Here is a 19703-nt window from a genome sequence, read left to right as displayed (position 1 = left end):
TTCCTCATGAGGCTTTTTCCTGGCCTTGAAGGACAAACATATCACAGTGGACTGTGCATGGCTGGTGACTTGAGTAGGCCTCCCATTAAACCACAGAGCCTAGGTCATCTGCATCCTTGTCTGGAACCATACCAGGAATGGAAGAGATACTCTGTGCATGTTTGTTGAGCTAGACTTTTATCCCCAGCAAATGTGGCCCTGAACATTGAGGTGCCCTGGTACACATGGGGAGGCCATATCACATATTTATTTCCTGAGTGGCATTGGGCATAGGAAAGATGCAGTTCAGTTCCTCACAACCTTATCATGAAGCCCAAGAGTCACTAGGACTGGGTAAATACCCCTATCTAAGTAGTTATGATTTATACTGCAGTTGGAAAACCAGGTCAAAGACATCGCAGAAATACCTCATCTCAAGAGACTTGGCAATTTGTTTTGGACAAGCACAGCCTCAACTCTCTTCACTAGCAACCTCTTACTGCATCAGCCCAGCACTGAACATGTATTAAACTGATTTGCTAACTGTCCCACTCAAGTATAAAGGGAGAAAAGTGCACCCACATTCCAACTAGTAATTTTAAAAAGTAATTTTACACATACTTTTATGATCAAACAATGCAATCTAAAACAAATATTTAAGACTTATCTTAAAAGATAGCTACTCTGATAAGCATAATTTAGAAATCTTTAATGAAGTCACCTCAATTAGCCTTTAATTAAATAGCTCATTAAAAGCTGTTTTGAATATTGCTCATGGAGAAATCCTTGCTCCACTGTTGTGACAGAACAGGAAGTTAATGAAGTTAAAATTAAGCACCATTTTGGGGGAACAGACTGAAAGTCATAAAGCTATAAAGAGGAAATAAAATATCTGAACTTCCCCTGACACCTGGGACTTTCAACATAACCAGAGGCTCAGGTAAATGGTAAACTTGAGGCCCCAGGCAGGGACCATGTCTTTCTACCCCTTGTTCTCAGCTTGGGGCTTACAACATTGGAAGCAGAGGTCATGGGTGATGAATGCACAAATCAATGGACAAATGGACAAGTGAACTAATAAATGAATGAAAGTCAAAACATTCTAAACTCAACCAAAAGATAAAATTATATAAAAGAAACTTACATTTCTGGAGCACCTACCACATTCCAGATGTTTCAAATGAATTTTTAAACATGTATTTCCCCTACATGCTTGGGGCTAAAATATTATTTCTATTTGACAGGTGAAGACACAGGAGAACAAAGTGGTTAATGATCATAGGTAGTCAATAACCTGAGCTGAAATTTTAGCTCAGTTGGAAGATAAGAGAACCCTAAACATTTAAAAATTTTCAAGGTCCTTTCTCAACCAACCTGAAAAAAATATATATAATGGGAGCAGCCTTCACCTGCCCCTGCTCCCCCACGGCAACCTCCTTCCAAAGTATGTGTCCCCACATCACTGGCTTTTGTTACCATAGCTCCGTCATTCCTGGGATGTCATCTGTTAATTGGTTACTCTGGTAAATGCTGCTCACGCACCTCCCTCCGGGGAATGGGAACTGGATTTTAACAAGGTGACATCAAGGGCAGAAGTAGGTTACTGAGAGCCCTTGGGGTCCCTGCACTGCCAGGGGATCTTATACCCTCATATGAGGGAAGAAAGAGAGACAAGGTTACCATTTTCCTCCTCTTGATCATTCCGGGATGAATCTGGCGGAATTTAAGGCAAGAAAGCTGATTCAAGGAACCAGTGTAACCTGCAATTCCCAGCACAAATACAGATGTTCCCAGACCTACACTCAGGGGTGCTGCTGGGATGAGCTACTTGGCCGGCCAGAGGCCATGAGATCCTGGGTCCCCAGGTTCAAGAGCAAGGCCAAAGGGAGCAGGAGGAAGAGAGCCCTGTGTTCTCAGCACAGCAAGAAGCAATAGTTGGCCTGAATCTTGGTCAGGAAAACCAACGCCCCAACCCTCACAGCTGGTACTGCCCGCCCAGGCTACTCTGGCCCTGATACAGGCTTGAATAGAACTGGAGCATCTAAGATCCCAGAAAGTAAGGGCTGGAGGCACAAGGATTTCTAGCATCTCCATAAGAGCTACGAAGGGAAGACAGGGAGGCTATGGTGGGAGGAAGGTGGGGCTGACAAGTAGGGATGCAACTCCTTCCCCTTTCCCTCCCTTCCCTCCATGGCCATAAAGCTCTGTTTTTCTTTTTATCTATCAGGCGGCTGCCAGAACAGTTCTTAAAAGATTTCCTGACTTAAGAATAAAGTAACACTTGAAAGATGCTGATATGGCCCAACTCCCATCCATACCAACCCCATGGAGTGCTTCCACACTTTCTGTTTGAATACATGTAGGGCTAGGCTAGAAATCAGTCTCCTGACTTCCAAGAGCAGCCTTTTCCATTCTCCAACAGGTATGACCTTGAGAACAATCTTGCTTGTGTTGCACCATGAGACCATGCTTGTAGCTTAGAGCCTATAGCCCTGTTTGTATTCTCCGTGGTCTCATGGAAAAATCCATTCTCAACATTCACAGTCATAGCATTTATTAGGCACCAGCTATTGGGCCTGCCAAGCTCTTCCACTCTCCCTCTCCTCACGCACACAGAGATTATGTCAGATAGAGATTATCAATAAGGATTATCAGATCTCTCCACTTTGTAGAGATCAGCAAGGCTCAGTGGGTTACGACAACTAAGTCACCTGATGGGGTGAACAGAAATGAGATTCAAACGGGTTCTCTGACTCGGTGCCCCATACTGGCTCGTATACAGTCTGAAGGGCATGGGAAGAAGGCAGTAGGCTTCTCTGATCCTCAACATCCCCTGAAAGCTCCGGCTGGGTCATGGGAGCCCTGTGCCTGTGGCCTCTGGATGTTAGCATACACCTAGCCATCTACCCTCTTCTTACACCAGTGCCCATCCTGGTCCCAGCACACGAAGGGCACTTGGTAGATGTGTGCTGCCGGAATGAATGAATGCAGAAGGCAGGAAATTCCTTGAGACGCCTTCTGTTACTTTTGTGTGTTTACTGGACCTCAGTTTGTTAATCTATAAAATCTACTTAAGCTATTGCGTCTGGATAAATTTTGAAATATGTGAAACACCATAGATAGGAAACACTGCGTATCTGTCCCTGTCCATCCCTCTGGCTCCACCTCCTGCCAAGTTCTTGCTGCCTTTCTGTGCTCCCACCTCCCCCCATTTTGCCTCATCCTTGAATGGACCATAATCCTTGCTTCCTGGTGGGCTTGGCCTGAGCCCCTCCCACTGACTAGTTACTTCCCTATTCTTTTCCTCTTTAAGTGCTTCTTTATACCCACCCACCCCTCTTTGAAGGAAGCTTTCTTTTTTCTTTGCAGTTCCAGTAAGTGCCCCATGTGTCACCTCCTGGGACTCTGCTCTTTCCTGCTGTGCAGGACCACAACTGAATAGGTGGTCCCTCCCCTGGGGAACCTCTCAGAAGCAGAGGTGGTCTCTCCTACTCACCATTGGGATTGCGAGCACCTTTTATTATATTAATAGATGCTTGATGATAATTTACTAATGAACTAATCAAAACGAATGCATGGCTCTTTAATATGTGTATATGGACAGTTCCAAGGTGTAAAACAGATATTTAAAAGTTCACGTCTGAGTGAACATCTCACACTTCTGCCCCATCCAAACAATCCTGAGTGGTTCCCTGCATTCCTTTCTCCACCTGCCAGCATTGGCCCCAATGCAGGCCTGGCTGTGCCATGGCAGCATTTCTGGGATGGCTAAGGGACTTCCTGGAAAGGCTGAGTTAGAACCACCAGTTCCATTTACAGACCATGAGGGGCCTACTGGATGCAGCATCATTAAAATGATGGGAGTTGGTACTCAATAAATTTGAGATTTCTTCAAAAGTCCACCTGCATGCATGAGAAAATGCAGGCTGGGCGGGCTTGCATCTCCCTCCATGTGTGACCGGCACATTCCTATTCTCATGCAGCTCCTGGTGCAGTGGTACTGTGAGGGCAATACCAGGCATTCCCTAGCTTAGGCCAGTGGATTTCATCACACATCCATCAACCACTCAGTCTTCACTCAGCTCTAGTTTCCTGCTCCATTGCTTCTTTTAATTTTTCAGTTAGACCCTAGCATGCAGCATCCATCATCCATCCATCCATCCATCCATCCATCCACCCACCCACCCATCCATCCATGCATTTGTATTTCTAAGCATGTGATCTCTTGCCCCCTGGAGGGCTGAGCTTCAGATGCTCACAGCATTAATCTGCTCCTTACTATGACCTTCATTGGCTTTCCTCAACTCCTACTGCCCCACTTCCTACTGCAGTCCATGAAATCACTTCCCAGTTAAACAATTTGCACCCAAACCCTTTGTCTAAGGATCTGTTTGGGGAAAGACAGAGTAAGACATCATCACAGAAACCAGATAGTTTTCGTCCAGATCAGCTCAGCCACCGATAATCATGCATTTATTAGAGTCAATCTTTCCTAATTGTCCCTCTCCCTCTTTAGGCCGTTAGCTCTATTAGCACCGGGACCCTGGCAGCATTTAGTTTTTCATCCTGGCACAAAGTGAGTGCTCTATGTATCTTTCCTAAACGAATAAAAGGATACACTAGGCTGTGTCCTCAGCCCTGGAAATAAAATTATTATAACTTAACTAGAGGCCCGGTGCATGAAATCCATGCACTCAGAGGCTGTCCCTCAGCCCAGCCTGTGCCCTCTTGCAATCCAAGAGCCCTTGTGGGATGTCTGACTGACTGCTCAGGCCCATTCCCAGCAGCTTAGGCTCAATCTTAGCACTGCCAAAGAGATGGGAGAGGCTGCCACCACAGCTGCTATATTCACCAGCCATGAGCCCAGCTCAGGGCTTCTGGCTGAGTGGCACTCCCCCTTTGGGGATGGCTTCTGTATTGAGCCTCTGCCCCCTGGTGGTCAGTGTGCATCATAGCGACTGTTGTTCCATTGTTTGGTTGATTTGCATATTAGCTTTTTTATAGGATCCCTGCCCTGAAGGGGCTCAAAATCTGAGAGAAGCAAATGAAAATATTGATAATATACTCTCCTTGGAATGTGCCCTTCCTTGGCATCAAATGTCAGAGGTCTTAGGAAAGGGTTCTGAACCCAGCTAGGGGGTGGTCAGCAAGGCTTCCTGGGGAAGTGATCCTGAAGACTCAGGGTATGTAGCCCAAAGGAAGAAGGGTCCGTACACCAAGTTTGTGGGGTAACTGAGAGTCAATACAATGCAATAGTTGGGAAAGTTCTTCTACCCTGTGACTCTGCATCTCAGAATCAGACTAATTATATGACAGTAAATAGTAATAATAGAAATTGAATAGCAAAGGCATCAGGAGCAGCAGGCGCACCAAGTGAGAGTTCTCAGATGTGGCTGTTCTAAAAGTGAGGCTGATCTAAAAATACTCTCTTGGCAGTGCTCCGTTTCCAGAAGCAGCGATTAGGGCAGCAGGGGGCTTGGCCTGGGGAAGTTCCTGTCTGTCAAGTCTTCCTCGGTCCCCCCAGGGGTCGGGAGTCTTGTTCAGGGAGCAGGTGCTGCCCCAGCAGAGCTGCTGAGTTCTGAACTCCGCTTCTAATCCTTCATGATCCATACCTGCAATGTCAACAAACTCCATTGTCATTGACAAGTGTGCTTCATGTGGGAAGGGATTTGCCCAATGGTCTACCCAGTGTCATCACTGAGTGGCACCCACTTCTGTCTTTCGTATTATGGGGAGGCTGAATACTGTCACCAACAACCCCAGGGCCTCCGTGGTTGGTTATACTACACGTGTACTTTTTGTTCACAAAAAAAGTAGAATTGGGCATGGATGGGTGGTCTTGTGGCCTGAGATCCTGAGACACAGATCTCTTCGGGGTCTCAGAGTCCTCCCCGCACGCCGTGCACCCTGCCAGCCGCTGGGCCAGAGCCCCTCAGGTTGCACAGAGGTCAGAAGGGGGAGGTTTGCCATCTGCTCACATACCATTGGCCCTAACTCAGCTCCGAGTTCCACTGAAATGCTAGGGAGCCTGAGAAGCAGGATCCCGCTGTGTTCCCAGGGAGGATGTTGTAAAGACCTTGAGTTCTCCCCGACCCATTTGCAGGGCATGTTTTGAAAGGATGGGGGCCCTGAGAAGATAACCGAAGATGGTGTTCCTTGCCAATTAATGGAGTGCAGTTCGCCCTTATTTTTCTTGATGAGATCATATCTGCTGTTCAACTGACAGTGAGGAGCTGGGTCTGGTGGACCTCATGTCCTGGAAATTGATGGACAAGCATGTTGCTGGTCGGACTTGCTGGAGAATAGTAAGGAATCACCTTTTTTTTTTTGGGGGGGGGGGGAGATATAAGGCCCAAAGATGAGAGATATTTAAGAAATTGACTTGTTCCTGGGCAAAGCAGTGACTTTAGTTCTCAGGAGAAGTTCAGAAAAATGTGTGTGTGTGTGTGTGTGTGTGTCCCAAAACCTTGGCAGAGATAACGTCAAAATCTACCAAGTGAGAATGAGAATGTCCCCCAATATCAGTGCCCTGAAGAAGCTCTAGATTAAAATCATAGGAGCTAAAATTATTTTCTTCTCATTAATAATAGAGTTGAGACTCTAAGCTCAGCAAATGTATTAGGTAGTTATTATAATCATCTCCATTTTAAAGATGAGTAAACCAAGTCTGGGTGGCATTAAGAATTCCCTCACCCTCAGTTTATAGCACTAAGTGGTGGAGGTAGCGTTAAAACCCCCAAAATCCACTGTGAGAGCCCACATTCAACAATATGCTTTCCCAAGTCTCTTGGAGGTATTTGCCAAGTGCAGGAAAAATACTGCTCTCTAAAATGCATATAACTCACACATAATCATTATGTACCACAGCCTTGAAATTCAAAATGAAGTGGAATAACAAAAAATCCATAGCACAGCTATTCATGGTCAAAATTTTAGAAAAATGAAAACCAATAGTATTTATTAACCACCCTACCTCATGTCCCATCTTCAGAGATCTTCTTTACTAAATGACTAACTCTGTCCAGTCCTTCTCCTGTATGCTTTGAATCATCCTTAACGTCTTCTCTTTTAACCTTGAACTTGAAGAATCCAAATAGACTTCAGGGTCAATCCAGACTGTGCTTTCACTGAGGAGTCTGTTTTCCAACACAAAATAGCAATTTGACTCAGGGATGCTGCTGCTCCTAACAGCTCCATCTCAGAAAAGGTGGTGTGGCCACGGACGTGTCCTAGTGAAGTTATAGTTCTCCGGAAGGGACCAAACTCCAGGCAACTGGATGCTCTCAGTGCACCGCTTCGAATGTGTGATTGTCTCTAAGTATTCTGACATCTCGCCTTCCCATCTGACTATGCAATAATAGGAAGCATTGAAGAGAACTTAACCCGAGTTCAATAAGCATACCATTCATTCCCTCAATATGAATTGGCGTGTCCTCTGCACAAAGCACCATGGCAGGTCAGAGGGAAAAGGGTGTATATTTTGCTATTCAGAGTCTGGGGAAAGAGAAATGAGAGCTAAGTCCTTGCTCACCAACATTATGTTTGTTCTTTTTGTTCTTCTGAAGTGCGAGAGTCCAAAGAGATCATTGTGCTGAGGCGGAAACTGAGGCCGTAAGGCATTTTAGTGACGTTCTGAGTGTGAAGCACAGGAAGAAAATTAACCAACCCCAAACCGGCACCTATGTTTGTGATGGAGAATATAAACAAGGGCATTGTAAAGAGTTACACATGATCTTGCCTAAAATACCACAAGTCCCTTCCTGCCCAATATGGCTTTCCTGCCCACCTGCTGGGAGGATCATGATGGCAGTCACATGTCAGGCAGGGTGTTGTTCTACTTATAAGGCCCCAAAAAGCCCATGTTTTCTCTGCCTCAGAGATTGTGCTTTTTTAAAATATTTGTTTTTATTGATTTCAGAGAGAAAAGGAGAGGGAGAGAGAGAGAGAGAGAGAGAGAGAGAGAGAGAAACATCCATGGTGAGAGAGAATCATGGATCGACTGCCTCCTGCACACCCTCTACTGGGGATGGAGCCTGCAACTTGGGCATGTGCCGTTGACCAGAATCGAACTTGGGACCTTTCAGTCCTCAGGCTGATGCTCTATCCACTGAGCCAAATTGGCTAGGGGTTGGAGACTATGCTTTAAAGTGCCTACCATAGTGCTTGCTTGCGCTTGACAAGGGCTCGGCATGCATCATAAACTCTCGCTCTTGTCCCATCTGATACAATGATCACGTGACTGCCAAATTACCTACTTTTCAAATGTTCACTCCCCTCCAAAAAAATCTCAGGACTATGTTTATTTTGGTCCCTGAGACATTTACATAAGTTATTGAGGAAAAAGTACCAATTTACTAGCAAAATAGAATTTAAACCTTGGCACAAACCTGCTGTAACCACAACATGTTTAAAAAGGCGCCTTTGTCCTTTGTCCCCTTGCTAACAATGACTGCCCTTACCTCTCGGGCTGACGTTTTTTAACAAGGAATTGCTTTAAATCGAGTAAGAGTAGGCAATGTGGCCCAGGAGGTAAGCATTTCAAAGAAGCTTTTCTTCTGTGGCCATATAGCATGTGGATAAATTACCTTCAGCAGGCGGACTTTTATTATTAATCTTGTGTGCCAATAAATGTCTCATTAAATCTAACTTTCACTTCCAGAGAATGCAATTGTCATTGTATAAATATTATTTAATTACCTAATGGCTCAACTATTAAGAAATCTGTATTTAACGGATATTCAAGCCATATTCATAAAACGCTCTATCCTAGGGACTCTGTGAGAATTCCATAATCTTTTGATTAAAGGCCATAGTACTTCACTGATTGTGTTTGAATAAGCCATGTTGTATTATAATAAGGTGTGCTGATATTTAAAAAAAGAAATGTTAACCATTTTTCAAGGGCAGAGCCACAATGTATGCCCCCACCTTTCATCTCCATATTATGAATTATATATTCCTCTTCCACTTCTATATCCTGAATCCCTTTTTCTCTCCCTTTGTCGGCAATTATACAGAGGCCCATCCATATATCTCATGAGGTTTCTTAATTTTTTATGAACGCCTGTAAATAGGGAGGAAATGATTACAAAATTTATAACCAGTTGGACCATATTAATTTTTTTTTCCATTGGGGGATATAGTCATTGCACTGCACTGTTGGAATTTAGGAGGAAATTATTTCAGGGTGGCATGGGAGTGATGGATGTTTAAATCTAGAACGTTTCTTGATCCAAGTCTCTCATGAGTTAAGGGTTTGGGAGGTCTAACTTGAATGGGGAGGATTTCTAGGAGGAAGTGCCACTTGGAGGGAACAGTGTTGAAAGAGACTAACATGAGCGATGGGGAGCCAGCCCAGAAAGTTAGCAAGGGAAATGGAGGCAAGAGACAAGGACCTTCCACTTAAAAAAAAAAATCTTCAAAGGGTATTTCAGATCTGGTTGGTTGACAAATGGTGTTTATGCAGTTCCGACCATCTCTGGTTTGGTCCTGGGCATCCTTCAGCGACACTCTCAGCATAACCATTATGGCTTGTCTCAGTTTCGGTCCTTATAAGGGAATTCCTTGTATCACATGTTCTAACGCATCTAGGGGAAATAATGAACAACATAAATTGATGAACAGAAACAGACCTGGAGACAGAGAAGCAGCGATCAGATTGTCCGGCCTCAGAGGGAAGTTAGGGGAGGGAAGGGGCAAAGGGGAGATATCAATTAAAGGACTTGTGTGCATGCAGATAAGCCTAACCAGAGGTCATGGACAACAGGGGGTGGGCGTACATGGGGAGGGGTTTGGGATGGGAATGGGAGGATGAGGACAATTATGTGACACCATAATCAATGAAGAAATTAAAAAAGAAAAAAATCCCCAAAGGGGCAGCAATTGCAAAGGATCTTGGCTTCAGAGAGACTTAGCCACTCTGCAGCCCCTGCATCTGGTTCTCAGATGGGAGCCAATGAGCCCTCCCCAAGGAGACAGTCACGGCTTCTCTGTGGATCCTGTTACCTATCACACCTGTGTGAGCCTCGATATTGATCCTCCATCCCAACCCAGCTTCTCCCTGCCATCAGCGATTGTGTAGGTTTAACTAAATTCTAAGACGTCTCTGCACCCATGTGCTGTGCGAAGCGCTTATGAAAAGGCCCTTTATGCATCTCTATAATGATGAATTATGAACAAGGAAGAAAAGGCTCGCACTCCCCCCCCCCCCCCCCCCCCCCCCGTCGGCTCCTCGAAGGCAGAGCTGCGCCTGATTCAGATATTCCACTTCATCCGGCCTTGTCTTCCTTCCGAGACAAGAGAACATCATAACCTTGAGATCTCGGGTAGAAATAAAAGATTGATGCAAACTTTCCCGTGTAAAATTTGGGGTCTTTTCATCCTGACGTGAAGGCAATTGAGTTAGTATAAAAGCACACAATGCACTGGAGGGAAACTTATTTTTTTCTTTTTTCAAACACGAAGAACCTTCACCCTGAGAGAAACCCCTTTATGTGAAAATAAATAAATGAATGCGTGCCTTCATGAGAAATAGATGTCTCTGGCAGTTTCAAGACTTGAAGCTAACAAGTCCAGCTGCCTCATTGTAGAAGTGTGGGAACAGCCCTGGCCGGGTGGTTCATTGGGTTGGAGTGTCGTCCTGTACACCAAAAGGTGGCAGGTTCGAGTCCCTGTCAGGGTACATGCCTAGGTTGCAGGTTTGATCCCAGGTGGGGTCACACACGGAGGAACATATTGATGTTTCTCTCTCAGTCATGTCTCTCTCTCTCTCTCTCTTTCTATTTCTCTTTATCTCTCTCTCCCTCTCCTTCTCCCCCCCCCCCACCTCCCAAATCAATAAACATAACCTCCCCTCTGCTGAGGGTTTAAATAAAAGACAAACACCATTGCAGAAACAAATGATCCCGGAGGGCACATGCCTTACCTAAGATCACCAAACATAAATGGGCAAATTCAGGCCCAGTGATCTGGCTCCACAGCCTTTTTTCACAACCACCACTTTTTGTGAGCTCTCAGCCTCCAGGCCTCAGTGGGAAATATGCCGTTTCTCCTGAGATGCTCAGAGCCTTTGGGAAGAGGGGCCACCAGAATCCTCCCTGGCTGAGCCCACCCAGAAAGGGCCAGCGGGTACTAAAGAAACAGCCCTGATGGGAAGCGGACCTGAGACCACCTTCTGGGAGTTCAGATCTAGTTGTCCCGTTCCCTACAAGTGATGGTTGGTGTGTGGAATTAAAATGTCCTGAAAAGAGGATGAGTGGCCAGCCTCCCGGGGGCAGCATCAGTCACAGTGCTCAGTGCTCTTCCTCAGCCTGGACCACTGGCCCGCAGGCCCCAGTCCTGGTGCTGTTCACAGGCTCACTGAGAAAGAAGGAGGCAGAGAAGAGCTGGCCCAGCAACAGGTTATGTTATAAAGACTTAACTACCCTCCCCTAGCCGGTTTGGCTCATAGAGCATCAGCCTGTGGACTGAAGGGTCTGTTCCAGGTTCTAGTCTAGTTAAGGGAATATATGTGGATTGTGCAGGAGGCAGCTGATCAAAGATTCTCTCTCACCATTGGTATTTTTCTCTCTCCTTTTCCCTGAAATTAATATATATATTCCTAACTACCTAGAAACAAATCAATGGCATGACCCATTAGAAAAAATTATATGTTTAATTTAACGATAACTAGAGGCCTGGTGCACGAATTCATGCACATTGAAAGGAAATTAATTAGAAGGTGGCCTGTGGGATGGGACTGGGTAAGACCGGATGGACACACCCTAGAGCCAACCTCCCCCATTCGTCCCTGGCTGGCCACACCTGGGGCAGTGCCGGGATTCGAAGGGCTTTTGTGGAGTGAGCAGAGTCCCTCCAGCAGATGGGGTCCCTCGGTCAGACCTGTGGGGATCCGGCCAAAACCATAGTCCTACATCCCTCGAGGGGTCCTGGAGTGCGAGAGGGCACTCTGCAAAGTTCCTGTCACTCGTCAGCTCTTGTATTGAGCATCTGCCCCCTAGTGGTCATTGCGCATCATAGTAACTGGTCAGATGGTCACTTAGGCTTTTATATATAGAGAGTATTAATACTTTAAAAGACAAATCCACAAACAAGCAAAACCCTAACAATCTCAAAGTGCTTGGAGAAGATTATGGATACAGAAGGTGGCAGCTGTATTCCATTATCCCAGGATAAACCACTCTCATCAGCAACTGTGTTAATATGAGCGGTGCTGCAATATTAACAATAGTATCATTATGATAATCATCTGCCATTTTATTGAGTGTCAAGCACTCTGCTAAGCAACTCCAATGGATTCGTTTAGAATTTATAAACCTTTCCAGCAGCCTTTGACATGGGTGTTTCTATCCTTTTATAAATAAAGACAATGAGGCTTGGTGGGCAGGTCTGAAGCTACAGGACTGTAGAAGATAGAAGTTGAGAGTTGGAGGCTTACTGACATTAGGAAATCTGCACTTTTCCCACCCTTCTGCTCCCCAGTTCCCAGTCAGTCAGCTTGTCCCAAAAGGCTGCAAATTTCATGCAGACAACAATGTCTCGAGGCAGAAAAGGGGCTTCGTTCACCCTCTATTAAGAATAAGAAAGCTTTCAAATCATCTGCCATCATAGTTCATTGACCAGGCATGGGTCGCAAGCAGGTTATCCCAGTGGAGATATGTTTTTAAAACTCCTGGATGTTTTGCCGACTGGAAGACACCCAAGGTAGAGACGAAGTTAAGTTCATTTGCTGGGTTTCAAAGAGGCACACACTCCCCTGCCATGGACCAGCTGGGGTCACGTTGGGGAGACAGAAGGGGTGGGTTACTGGTCAGCCAGCCCCTGTCTCAGAAACAGCATGGGGATGGGCTGTGATCTCATCCCAGTCGGGTGGACATAGGATCCCAGATGACCACCCTGCTCTTTGGGATGGTCCCATTGCTATTCCAAGTTCCTAGGGTTCTGGGTTCTTCACTTGCAATGGGGTGATCACAGATCCTAGGGAATCCTGTTGCATTGGAGAAAAATGTCCTGGCAGCAGGAGAAGGAGGGGTTTTCCATCAGAGAGGAATCCATGGAACAGAGAGGAAGGTTCTGCTTCCAGACCTTCCTGAGACATTCATCCCAGGCACATGTAACAGCTCCGTATGCAGACTCTTAGGGACCAATGTCTAGCCAGTGTTTTCTTGGGTTTCCGTCCCTCTCCCCCTCCCTCCTTCGCTTCCTCCCACCTCTCTCACCCTCTGCCCTTCATCCTTCCTCTTCTCTGAATAACAGTGAACTTGATCATGTTGAACTGAGTTGGGGTGGGTCCTCCTGCTAGGTACAACATTGCCCCTCTTCTCCGTTAGGGCGACAGCTCACAGATCATGTGCTTAATATCGGTTATTTTTAATATCTCCTATTCTGGCCAGGCTCTTCGTTCCATCAAGGCGGGCACTATTGCCTTTCTCATTTTCCTCAACTTCTCTACCATGATGCTTGGCCCACACAAGGCACTTAGTATCCGGTTAACAATGGACTGTTGGGCCTTCCATATCACATCCTTTAAACACACACACACACACACACACAACAACAACAACAACAACAACAACAACAACAACTGTATATTTTGATTTCAGAGAGTAAGGGAGAGATAGAAACACATCAATGATGAGAAACAATCTTTGATTGGCCACCACCTGCACACCCCACACTGGGGATCAAGCCCACAACCCAGGCATGTGCCCTGACCTGGAATTGAACTAAGACCTCCTGGTTCATAGGTTGACACTCAACCCCTGAGCCATGCTGGTTGGGCTGTATCACAGCCTTAATGGGAGAGGCAACCCGCCTGGGCTGAGGAGGCTGAGACTTGCAGGTCTTCTGCAAGTAGATGAACTTAGGGAAAACAGACTGTGTAAGGTTCCGGGATGGGGGGAGAGGGAGAGACTGAGCACTGCCTCTCTGGGAGGACAGTGGTTCTCAAACACGCATCAGAGCACCTGGAAGATTTGTTAAGATAGAAACTGTGATCCCCTACTCACTTGTGATTCAGCCTGTGGGAACACATATTTCTAGCAAGTTCCTATGAGATGCTGAACTGCTGATCAGACACCATGAGAACCACAGCTCCATAACCTCTCAGAGGAGATGTTATCGTGGGAATTCACCAGCACTCCTTCTGGTTCTTGGGAAGGACCAATCAGCCCACATCTCTAAAAGGCGGCTGACACCTTTTCTTTGTAATTTGTTTTTATTTATTTCAGAGAGAGGGAGAGAGAAATGGAAACATCAGTGATGAGAGAGAATCATTGATCAGCTGCCTCCTGCACACCCCCCACTGGGGATCAAACCCTAACCTTCTGCTTTATAGTTTGATGGTCAACCACTGAGCCACACTGGCCAGACAAGAAGCTGACACCATGTGGACATCACTGGGTGGACATCAAGTCTAGGGTAGACAGCTCCTGGGCCATGCAGCCACATGAATGCAGCTGGTGAGAACCATGACCCTGAGGCTGGGAACAGTCTAGACCAGTGGCCTCTCCTCTGAGTTCTGTTCTGTGGTTTACCCAGATGGGGACCCACGGGAGTCAGCCCTGGAGATGTTTACTTCTGGCCGTAGGATGTTCACCCTAGGTTTTTGACCCCCAAGTCACAGAACAGAGTCTTGATCAGACAACGCATCTCAGCAGAGGTTAAGCTCTCCCTGAGATCCCTGGACCTGCTCAGCTTGGGACTGCATCCTGCCTCGATTGTCCACGTCTGCGTGTGCTTCCTCTTTGGGATGATCCGGGTTTTCCTCTGAGTGTAGCAATGGGGTATAGGCACTTGAAAAAAAAAAAAATGACAGGAATAATTACGCTCTGCTGGATTTCCGAGCTAAAAATATCTGCTGCATTGTGGAGAAACCAAGTGGCCAAACGCATCCAGAGCAAACACCTGGAATTGCTGCTCAATGTTTCAGGAGCCATGGCCGCCACTTAGAGGTCTCAGGAGGGAACTTCTCTTGTGGTTTCTGCAGCTGCCAATCACAGCAGGATGCAGCCCAGATGCAGCGGCTACACTGAGCCCATCACTCTGAGCTACATGACCTTGGTCAGGTTCTGTCTCCTCCCGGAGCCCCTTGCCAGTAAGCTGGGGGGGGGGGGGGGGGGAGGGGAATGGGACTGAGGGGCTTCGTTTTTCAGAGCCAAAGGACAAGTCCCTGGAAAAATATTTTTGGAAAGGGCCCTGGCTTGGGAGACCAGGACCCTTGAGGCTGAGGAGGGGGACATCCCAGAGGAGGAGCACTGGTGGCAGAGCTAGAAAAGATGGACTAGAAAGGAGGGGGGAGAGAGGCTTCCTGACAAAAGGAAGCAAGGGGCTGGGGAAAAGGAACCAGCTCCCAGAGCTGGCAGAGGTTAAGGGGAGACAGAGATACAATGCCACTTGGGATCTGATATACTTTTCTGTGGTTGAGGGTGGGTTACCTGAAGCTTTTAGACCTCAGCGTTGCATTTTAGGAAATGCTGGTGTGATAGGAATAGATGGATGTAGAGTTCAGGACAGAAGGCTTTGGTTAAAAAAAAAAAAAATCTGAAATGATGCTGGAGAGAGGGAGGGTGCAAAGTAGAGTCAGGAAGGGTTTCTTTGTAAGGCTAAAAAAACTGGGCCTATTCCAGATTAGAAAGAGCTTGAAACTGGTATATGCAAATGAGGCCACCCGCCTTCCCAATGCCTGAGCCCTTCTCAAGCCATGCCTGCCCCCAGTGCAGCCCAGGGTTGTAAGTGAGACTGAACCCTCTGGGCCACACACACCCCTCCTGCCCCCGCTGTCTCCCATCCTGCCTGAGGATTTTGGCCTATGGAGGACTCCTTCCAGGCCTGAGCTCCCCGCTGCTCTCCTGCCCACAGCAGCCAGGGAGAAAGCAACTGCCAAATGGGAGGAAACCACAGAGTTTTCTGTTTTCTTCTGCAGGAGAAAGCAAGGTTATTTTTGGCCCCTTTCAGTACAAATCAGTTTTTTGTGTGTGTGTTTTTCATTTGCAAAGCCCTGTGTCTGGCAGGCTTCAGGCACGAAGTGAAAATCGGAGCTCTCCTTCTGAATACCTTTGCATTTTTGCCTGGTATCAATTTTGTTTGTCTTCCCCTGCCTGACTGCCTCCCATGTCTAACTCAGGGATTGCTGACTCCTCACAAACGAGGTTCTCCAGCCAACGAAAGTAAAACCCCACTCCAGGATGGGGCACTTGGGCCGGAGAGAAAGCAAGGACCCAAAGGAAACACCCACAGTCTGAATCAGGCTGTGTATCCCCGTTTTTCACACACAGCCCCACCCTCAGTCTCCAGTTGGGAACACTTGCCATCCTGGGAGTCACACAGCTGGTAGGGCATGGCCAGAACTGAACCTGAGCAACCTTCTCTCCAGAGTCACCTCTGCCTCCTTGTGGGTTACAAATTTTGCCAGTGTCCCCTGAGGCATTGGAAGCAGAGGTTGCGAGCCCAAGCATGACAGCCAAACTGCCGAGTGGGTCAGAACCCTGACTGAGCTAGAAATTCAGCCTCCATAAACCTCAGTTTTCCTGACAGATGAAATTTGGGCATTAACGGTGCATTGCTGAGCTGATGTGAGTGTCAACGGACCTGGTCCTCATGGAGAACCGAAGGAACTGCCTGGGACTCCTGTAGTGCTGACTGTCTGAGTGTATGTCGTGTGCATCTATGAAAACCACGCCATCATTTTCAGCTGACGGCCATCCAGTTTTGTTAAAACCCTGCTTATGGCATTTGGCAAAAGCTGTAGATTCTTTTCAGTCTTTGTGTTAGAAGAGTCTTCTCTTTTTCTCCTTCTCTCCCAATGGAATCTGTCACTTAAGACATTCAGGTTAGTGTGAGAAGGTGATAGACATTGGAAGGATTTTCCTATTGAATTCCACACATCATTAGGCCCATTTTGATCCAGTACTACCCATTTGTGGGTAGTACTTGCAACTCTTTTTTCTTAAATAAAAGGTAATTCAGGTGTGTGCCTTCACACACATGCATACCCCATCCTGAGGAGCAATTACTCATAGCTCTCCTTTCTCATTTAGAAAATAAATTCATCTGCTTGCTCTATGAGAGACCCTTCCAAATGTCTAGCTCATTATTTTTTGTTTGTTTTTATTTTTTTAGATTAAATTTATTGGGGGGGGGGGGGGCATTGGTCAATAAGATCAAAAAGGTTTCAAGAGTACATTTCTGTGATAAATGACCTATGTGTTGCATTGTGTGTCCATCACCCAAAGTCAGATCCTCTTCCATCACCATATATTTGGCCCCCTTTACCCTTTTCTACCTCCCCTATCACACTTGCTAGCACTAGATGACAATTGATTTAATAGTGATTAATAAGCACCATGGAATGAATACCTGCTATGTTTTGGGAGTGTTGCTGACATTATCTCCAATCTTTACAATATCCCTGAAGTTTATATACTACACTTTTTCAGTTGAGAAAAGTAAGGCACAGGGAGTAAAGGGTCAGTCCCTCAGCCAAAGTAATGAAACAGGACTAACCATACAAGGTCTTTGATTGATCTCTTCCCATCCATCCTCCTCCGCCTTCCCTCTGAGATTCAACAGTCTGTTCCATGCTTCTATGTCTCTGGATCTATTTCATTCATTAGTTTATTTTGTTCATTAGATTCCACATGTAATAATTTTTAACTTTAAGCAACCGACTAAAGTTGACTTTTGGAGGGGAGACCGATTAAGGGGGTGTGGAGTCAGCAGGGCTCTGAGCCCTGCACTGGGACTGCATCCAAAGGCCCTGCCTCTGCCGAGCAGCTGCATGTCAGGGGGACTCTCACTGAGCACCCTCACTCAGCACCCTCTCTGAGGAAGAGACTGGCTCAGAGCTGAGCTGATTCAGGGAAGGAGATAAGAGGGAAGGGCAGGAATTTCAGAAGCACCATTGCCTCACTTTCCAGAAACTTCTCAAAGAATCAAACCCTGGCCACACACCACCTTTGCTCTCAGAAAGCCTGGACAGCCAGTCAGGGGACTTCCCTGAGATGCAGCCTGGCCCCTCCCAGGCTAGTCAGCTTCCTTAATGTGTCAGAGGTTTCTCACAGGCGCTGGGCATTCACTTTTTCTCTGGGTTTTAGGGAAGAGTGGGTAGTTCTTAGCACCTATTGAGTGAGGACTGTCAGGAGCAGGTATTGCATTGGGTCTCAGGTCTTCAGACTTGACTACACACTGGGATTCCTGTGGGGGTAGGTTGTTTGTTTTATAAACACTGATTTCTGCCCATCCCCCACCCGCCAGGTTCTGATATAACCGATCTGGGACGTGGCCTGGGCATCAGGGTTTATGAGGACCCCCTAAGCCCCATTTTGTCGACAACCCAAACATGACAGGTTAGTGAGAGCTCTGGCTGAAGAAGCAGAGGCTCAGAGAGCGAGGGACTTTCCCAGGATCACAGTCTCAGAGTCTGGAACACAAGGTCCACAGCCAGTGTTACATCATCCTGACTCAATCCATACAGCATAGCCCTACCGGGTCCGGCTGTGAGGGCAGAAAGAGGCTCAAATGAGTTTGCATTTGTTGTGGCCACAAACTCCCCCCATGTACTCCTCTCCTCTGCCTATTTGAAAGCACAGGAAGTTGTAGCCAGGGCCATGAGTAACCAGGGACCTCAGCCACAGCTATTAGGCCTGCTCAGGAATCAGGACGGCTACTGCCCGGCCAAGTTTATTTTTCTTTTCCCTGGGAGTGTGAGAGCCAGGAGGGAGGATGCCTCAGGAAGTATTGCAGACACATGTGGGCCCCTGAGGGTGTGGGGGTCACAGGCCATGGAGAAGCCAATCAGGCTTGACACATACCCCCGCTGCCCCCCCCCCCATTCCTCACCCTCCACCCCCCAGCATTTACTCAGACGTGAGGATGTTTGAATCCCTGGTCTCAGGAACAAGAATCAACTGGGGAAGAAACCAGACAGGATGCCAGGGCTGGAACCAAAGGGCGTGGTTTGTATCAAATTGTCAAAGGAAAGTAAAACGGGGGGATGGGGGGTGGGGGTGGGCAAGAGGTACAATATGGAGAATAAAGGCCTGAAAGCTCACTCCCCTTGACTTTGCATAAATCCCTCACTCCTGTGAACCTCATTTTCCCTGTCTGCATATCAGAGATGAAAAATTCTGTTCCTATCTATAAAGTAAGGATAACAGCCCCCTAGAGTGGTATAATTAAATGTGACTGTATATGCATGTATAATAACATATCATGTATGTTGTTATGTAATATACTAGAGGCCCAGTGCACAAAATTCGTGCATGGGTGGGGGGTCCCTCAGCCCAGTCTGCACCCTCTCCAATCTGGGACTCCTTGGGAAATGTCCGACTGCCAGTTTAGGCCCCATCTTCCCTAACCACTCTCTCCTGCTCTCCTGATTGCTCCTAACCACTTCTGCCTCCACCCTTGCCACTGTGGCTTTGTCTGGAAGGACGCTGGAAGACATCCAGTCTATCCGATCTAATTAGCATATTTTTCTTTTTTTTACTATAGATGTATAAACAATACCATATAATTTATATTTGCTATATGCACTGCTGCAATGGAAGGAGCATGGAGCTGAGCCTTGTACGTAACTCGCTCCTCAGAAGCCAGTGGGAGTAACTTACAAATGACAGTCCACACAGTGATTGGAGTTCTTGTAGCTTTTCAGAATGAGTTCTGCCCATACAGAGTGAGGTGTTCAGGGTAGATCCTTAGGAAGCAAAGCCCTGTGCAGGAACGAG

This window comes from Pipistrellus kuhlii, unplaced genomic scaffold, assembly GCF_014108245.1.
Source record: "Pipistrellus kuhlii isolate mPipKuh1 unplaced genomic scaffold, mPipKuh1.p scaffold_m20_p_17, whole genome shotgun sequence".
NCBI lineage: Eukaryota > Metazoa > Chordata > Mammalia > Chiroptera > Vespertilionidae > Pipistrellus > Pipistrellus kuhlii.
Note: the sequence above shows the minus strand (reverse complement) of the source record.